At 36.0% G+C, this 6,000-nt stretch overlaps 1 protein-coding gene across 1 annotated transcript in view; it reads left to right on the top strand.

The window, feature by feature from the left end:
• CNTN6 (contactin 6) overlaps nucleotides 1-6,000 on the top strand; it is a 288,197-nt gene that overhangs the window by 71,144 nt on the left and 211,053 nt on the right.

Raw genomic sequence — 6,000 nt, 5'->3', positions numbered from 1 at the left:
GTGTGTGTGTGTGTGTGTGTGTGTGTGTGTGTGTGTGTGTGTGTGTGAGAGACAACCTAAGCCTGCTTTTAAAATGATAATCATCTCACTAAGACCCTAAATCAACTATGTCCCAGAGAACCATAGAGAATAGTCAGATTTTTTGGTAAGCAACTCATACACTTCAGAGGGAAGGCAAGTTTCTATCTACTGACCTGTCATGAAGCAAGCTGTCTCTTTTTTAAAATGATTTAGAGGCAGCTGGCCTCCAGTCTGCTAGTCTGTTCATGTCTAACTTGGCTATTCATCATCAGAGTCAGGAATCTCTGCCCATTTCACATAGGTATGTATTTTTCTACTGGAAGATCTTTCTCCAGAAGTGAATGGGTTCAGGCCAAGGTCTCATCTTGCGAAACAGAGACAGAACTCAGCACTATTTATATCACAGTCGAACTGACTCTGTGTCATTGCTCATTTAACCTACTTGTCTTCCTATCTAAAGATGTTCTTTCCCTTCTGGCCTTCTGGCTAGCTGTGACATCACTCCAGGCAAACCTTAAGGAGAGGGCATTTTTAAGGATTACTATAGTTGATTCATCCTAGAAAAGTTTAACATCCTTGCTATTGGTATAGGCAGTGGTTATATATATTATCTTTTTTCTTCATTGCAGTACAAGTTAATCAGTCCAGTTCTGCTTATTACTGACTCATCTCTGGCTTCTTCTTTTGGAATTCTAGCCCTTTTGCTAAATGCTCTTATTTCATCTGGAAGTTTGCATAGACTTTAGTGTGAATGCTCCAGTAAAAATAGCTGTCTTCATTAACCTTTCTAACATGTGCCCAATATTGTGCTAACTGCTTTACATGAATGATTTCATTTCATTTTCAGAAAAGTGTAAAGGGAAATAGATATTATTATCCCTATTTTAGACAGAGGAAACTAATGAGGAAAAGCTAAACAGCTTTTGAATTTCAAATAGCTAGTATGTGGCACACTTGGGGCTTGGAGCCCAGATTTGTCCAATCCCCAGACCCAAGGATGTTCCATTTATTACACTGTCTTTCAGTGAGTTTCTGTTGGTATTATATTTTATTACTCGACAAGTAATATATTTTCATCTTCATTTTATTTTTTGCTTATAAAATGAATGCCTTTGTAGAGTCTTCAAAGATATAAAAGTTGGATTAAAAACAAAAGTCACGGGAAGTGCTCCTTTCCTAATATTTTGCGTGTGTGTGTGTGTGTGTGTGTGTGTGTGTGTCTAAGGCACCTACAATAATGGACTATACCAGTATTCCACTAAGTTATGCTGCTATTTGCTCTCCAACACCAGAAAAGTCACATTACTTATCTAGACTTCAGTTTATTTGTAAACTGATGGGGTTGAATTTATGAGTTCTTAATTCCTTTCCTTCTTTGATATTCTCTGATTTTTCTGATGCATACAGTATTTTTGCCTCACAAGGGGCTTGTAAAATACACCGGAGACAGCACCAGTAATAGGAAATTCTGTATCCACTGCTACTTAACTTTGTGCTTATTCAAATATCTCCATAGTGTCTCTCTCCAGAGATTCCAAGAACTTACTTAATTTAATATAGCCCTTTATAAAATGGGTATTCTCTGCAAATCTCTGCTTGAGGCATTTTTCTGGTACCCACACAATACATTCACTTTCACAAAGGCTTTATTTTTTCCCTTACGATTTTCCTGTTCATTTAGCTACAGCCAGAGGTAAAGCTAACAAATGTGTACATCTCTTCAGAGGAACCCAATTTACTAAATGTATTTTAATGGGTATGGGAGCCTGTAGAATACCCTCTGAGAAACAATGAGAAGAATTACTTCTTTAAATACAAAACAATGTAGTATATGTTTTCAGGTTGAATCTTAATATATATATATACATATAATATACATATATATAATATATACATATATACATATACATATATATAATGTATGTATATCTAATATTTATATATATTTATATTATATATTTTATGTATATAAACGTACACACCCACATGCACAGTAGAGTGGACTCTGCTCCAGTTTGAAATTATTTAGCTGCCTCTCATGGATTTTCCAGGTTTCTCATCATAAATGGAACCCTATATATTGAATGATGGTAATGACAACGACTGAATCCTTTTCCCATTTTTTCCTTTTCTTTTTAAATTCCAGATTACAATTATGGAAGGAAGTATAATTAGTAACTATCTGTATGGATTTGGGGTCCACAGTAATCTCATACAACCTCACTCATCCATTCAACAACTGTTACATGTCTCCTACTGCTCACTTCTAAATTTCTGTGCCTAAATCAGCAAGGACACATAGGAGAAACTCAAACAAAATTAAATTAAGATACCAAGCACTGTGCTATAGGTAAGCAAAGTACTGAGCAAAACTAACAAGGGCCCAATCTTTACAGAGCTTACAGACCAGTAATTTTACCCTTAGGCATGTGCATGCATGCGTGCACACACACACACACACACACACACACACACACACACACACCTGTGATTGGAGCACTAAAATATACCCTACTTTAAAAGCTTATACTATGGAAAGCTCACTTCATTTAGCGAATACAATGAAACTACTTTGATGAATTGACCTTCTAAAATCTGAATAATTGACCATTAATTAAATGCAGTGGAGAAAAGGCATTTGTAACACAGGCAAAAATAAACAACAAAGAAACTAGGTGGGAGGAAACACAGGTAGTTCAAGGCCAAAAGAAAGGCAGTAGAAGGTAGTAATGGGAAGAACAGCAGATGAAGCAATAGGGAGAGGCAGGGATCAAGTCATATAGGACTTTGTAGTCCTTGTGCAAATTATTAAGCATTTCTCCTTTTGTCCAAAAATAATCTAGTCACTGAGTGGTTTCTAGCTGGATGAGGGAGGTAGGATAGGGGAGAGAAACAACAAAAATGTGATCAAATTTCTATATTGAAAATACTACATTGGCTGGTCAATGGTGACTGTATGGAAAGAATGAAAGTTAAAAAGGCAATCATTGTAATCAAGGCAAAAGAAAAAAGTCAGTGATTTGATGTAGGGATCTGGCTATAGCAATAGAATCATTTGAAAAGATTGGGGGCTTAATCTAAGGTCTAAAAATTGGACTTTGCATTGTATTATACAGAGAGGTGAGAGGAAGATGTTAAGGAAGACTCCCAGGTGTCTGGTGGAGCATTCGGTTCAATGGTGGTGCCATTTTCTGCAGAAGGAAGATAACCAGATGTTGAGTTTGAACATGAGTTCCTTATTCCATATAAGTTTATTATTCTATAGAAGTGTGGACTATAAAAATGAATACCCATGTAGCCAAAAATATAAGGCTGAGTTGGAGCCTTGGTGAACTTGGAGATCATCATGTCATGGGTATGAATAAAATATAATAGGCATAGAGGAACAAAGAGGTACCATGACCAAACATGACACAACTGGATTCAATCTGGTTAGTTGAAGAGAGTGGCTAATAGAGAATATTTAGCAGGCAAAAGTGATGAAGACGTAGCGATCACAAAGATGTGAAGCAAGCTAGAGGGTGTTGTATCACAAAAAGCAAAGGAGAACAGTCTAAGACCATTATTGGTCAAGTAAATGAAGAGTTAAAGGAAATTGTAACCTTAATTGAACTATATCTGTTTATTTAACAAACAAGGAATAAAGTTGTATTTTGCAAATGGCATTTATGAAAATAGAAACGATGTGTATAGAAATCAATTTATATAGATGTTTAGCTTGGATGAAAGTTAAAATGTTTATAATTTATTGGGGAATAAAATATACTACACACAGTCTCAAATTATCATCACACAGATTATTTCTGCATTACAAAGAAAGAGACTTCCCTACTGGCAAGATATACACATTCCATTCTAACCACGTGATCAAAATTAGCATCACTCTTCAAGGGACCAAATGAAATAGTATGTTTTCTCATACAGTAAGATATATAGAACATCCTCTATGTCATAGTCTTGCTCAGAATGTTTAACCTGAATCTAATCTTGTGGAAACCGCCATAGAATTCAGGTTGAGAAACTTCCTTCATGGCACACACCTTTCAAAACTCTTGATGTGATTAAAAGTAGAAAATATAGAAGAACTGTTCCAAATTAATAGAAACTAAAGAAATTGTATCAAAAATTCAATTTTGATGTGATCCTGAAAAACATAATCAGGTATAAAAAAATACATATTTGTGGCCAGTTGAATACAGTTAATATAGACTAAAATGAAATGCTGTATATGTGTCAGTTTTCTCAATTGTGATAATGCTCTTATGATTATTGCAGGATAATAGCCCTTTATTAAAAAATAAATGCTGAGGTATTTAAAGATGAAATGTGATATTCTGCAACTTACTGTTACAGCGGCAAATTGTATTTTTACCTTCTTCCTGCACATTTAATCTCCCTATTTCAAAGATTTTGTCTAGCATCCACCATCTGAAGAGCTTTCGTTAATAGTTCTTTTAGTGCAAATCTGCTGACAATATACTTTATGAATTTTTCTTTGTCTAAGGATAATTTGTATTTATTCTTCATTTATGAAAGATATTTTCACTGAGTATAGAATTGTGGGTAAACACATTTTTCTTACAGCCCTTTGTTTATTTGTTGTTATTTGAGAGAGAGAGAGCATGAGTGGGGGAAAAGGGCAGAGGGAGCGAGAGAGAGAGAATCTTAAACAGTCTTCACACGCAGCCCAGAGCCCAGCTCAGTCCCACAACTCTGGGATCATGACCTGAACAGAAATCAAGAGTGGGATGGACCCTCAACCAACTGAGCCACCCAGACACCCCTCTTTCAGCCTTTTGAAGATATCCTCCATTTTCCTCTAACCTACATGATTTCTGAGGGAAAGTGTGCAATTTTTGTACTTGTTTTTCTGTGTATATGTGTCATTTCTATGTTTGTTTTTAAGATTTTCTGTTTGTCTTGATATTTTTTGTTTGAATATGACTCACTTAAATATTTTTAATGCTGATCATTATTCTTATTTCCCTGGTCTCACTTTCTTCTTGTGAAATTCTAATTACATACGAGTTAGACAGTTTGATATTGTCTAACAGCTCTTGGAGGCTCTTGTGCTTTCTTCACACATATTCTTTCTTTATGATTTAGGTTAGGGGTTGCTATTAACTTACCTTCAGTTTCACCTATTCTTTCCTTGAATGTGTCAAGTCTGCTGATGAGACTGTTGAAGGCTTTCTTTATCACTGTTGTTCATTTCTAACATATCTAGTTGATTTTTTCCATGTCTGTATAAGTTATCCTGCTGATGTTGCATATGATCTGTGTTTTCCATTAGAGCTTTAATGTATTAATCATAGTTATTTTAAATTGTCCATTTGGTCATTCCAGTACCTGTGTCATATCCAATCCCCGTTCTGTTGATGGTTTTATTCCTTGGTAGTGTTATTTTTTCCTTGTCTTCCCATATGCTTTAAAATTTTTTGCTGAAAGCTGAACATCTTAGACTAAATAGTTTCTGTCCCTGGGATTGGGGGTGCTTTTACCTCTGGTAAGCCTCCAGTGTGGGAGTTTGAGTCTGTCTAGCCAAGAGAGGTACTGGGTTTAGATTTGCTTTAATTATCCTCAGTTGACCACTGGTTTTGACTTCTTGGGGGATAACTGTGTTTCGGGTGAGGATTGATTTGCCAGAGTTTTTTCTCGGTGTCTATTCCACTCTCCTCTTTGGGGTTCTCCTCTTCGAACTGCACCTCAGACAGAGTCGTTACACATGTTTTTGAAAGTCCCCAAGTTGTATTCCACTATTAGATGTCACTTGCCTCTCTTCCACCTCAAGGTAAGTGGGAGGGACATTCTTGTTCTGACTAAGCTTCAGTTTTAGGCAAACACTATGTTCCTGGGTTTCAGGATATGGCTGTGTCAGTCTTCTTGCCCTCTTCCCAGCTATAACTCTGGGAAAGATGTATTTGATTTGTTATGTTTACATTTCTGGTCTCCAGCTACAATGTGTTTTCACCACTTCCC

Source organism: Herpailurus yagouaroundi, unplaced genomic scaffold (assembly GCF_014898765.1).
Source record: "Herpailurus yagouaroundi ecotype Mexico unplaced genomic scaffold, PumYag 183, whole genome shotgun sequence".
NCBI classification, from domain to species: Eukaryota; Metazoa; Chordata; class Mammalia; order Carnivora; family Felidae; genus Herpailurus; species Herpailurus yagouaroundi.
Note: the sequence above shows the minus strand (reverse complement) of the source record. Positions and strands in the feature narration are given on the sequence as shown.